Source organism: Triticum aestivum, chromosome 2B (genome assembly GCF_018294505.1).
Source record: "Triticum aestivum cultivar Chinese Spring chromosome 2B, IWGSC CS RefSeq v2.1, whole genome shotgun sequence".
Lineage (NCBI taxonomy): Eukaryota > Viridiplantae > Streptophyta > Magnoliopsida > Poales > Poaceae > Triticum > Triticum aestivum.
In genome coordinates, this window is record NC_057798.1 from 670,449,187 (window position 1) to 670,450,604 (window position 1,418).

The following is a 1,418-nucleotide window of genomic DNA, read 5'->3' on the forward strand; positions in this document are numbered from 1 at the left end:
TTGTCGAAATGTCTTGTAAACCGGGATTCCGAGTCTGATCGGGTCTTCCTGGGAGAAGGTCTATTCCTTCGTTGATCGCGAGAGCTTGTCATGGGCTAAGTTGGGACACCCCTGCAGGGTATAATCTTTCGAAAGTCGTGCCTGCGGTTATAGGCAGATGGGAATTTGTTAATGTCCGGTTGTAGATAACTTGACACCAAATCCGAATTAAAACGCATCAACCGCGTGTGTAGCCATGATGGTCTCTTTTCGGCGGAGTCCGGGAAGTGAACACGGTTTCTGGGTTATGTTTGACGTAAGTAGGAGTTTAGGATCACTTCTTGATCATTGCTAGTTGACGACCGTTCCGCTTGCTCTCTTCTCGCTCTTATTTGCGTATGTTAGCCACCACATATGCTTAGTCGCTGCTGCAACCTCACCACTTTACCCCTTCCTTTCCCATTAAGCTTTGCTAGTCTTGATACCCATGGTAATGGGATTGCTGAGTCCTCGTGGCTCACACATTACTACAACAACAGTTGTAGGTACAGGTTATGCGATGATCATGACGCGAGAGCGATGCTTGCTTCAATTGAGTTCTTCTTCTCCTTCTTCTTCGATCAGGGAATAGGTTCCAGGTCGGCAGCCTGGGCTAGCAGGGTGGATGTCGTTTGAGTTTCTGTTTGTGTTTCATCCGTAGTCGGATGATTCTCCTATGTATTCTGATGTTGTATTCGGGTGGCATTGTATGCCTCTTGTATGTATCCCCATCTATGATGTAATGTTGATGTAATGATATCCACCTTGCAAAAGTGTTTCAATATGCGGGTCTATCCTTGGTGGGACCTTCGAGTTCCTTTTGGATAGGGTCGCATATTGGGCGTGACAAGTTGGTATCAGAGCCTCGACCGACCCTAGGAGCCCCCTTGATTGATCGTGTAGTTTGGCCGTTGTTGAGTCTAGAAGAAAACTGTTTTCGGAGTCTAGTTATATCGGAGAGTAGGAATTCTTTTTACTCCTCAGCCCCTTCGTCGCTCTGGTAAGAAATCTTGACGTAGGTGTTTTGAATTACTTCTCTTCCCCTTCAAATTTTTCTTTAGGATCACGCAGTTGGTTTTCCGATCTTTGTTCCTCAGCTCTTTTATCCGGCACATTTCTCGTCAAGTTGACTCGACCCTCTTCATCTTTGAGTTCAATCCTTAGTTGTTTTCTTTTCCCACCCGCCCTCCCCTTTTTCATCTCGGAACCGGAGTCCATAATCGAGTATCCATCCTACTCGTGTGAAGCCTTTGCTTTCTTTCAACCTGTGTCTTCTCTTCAAGTTATTCGTTGGTTTCCCCTTCCAAGTACCCTTTGTTTTCCCGCCCTCCCACCCTTTTTCTTCCCGGAGTCTGACTCTCTCTCTCGACCATCTATTTCATTCATGCGGAGCCTCTTCA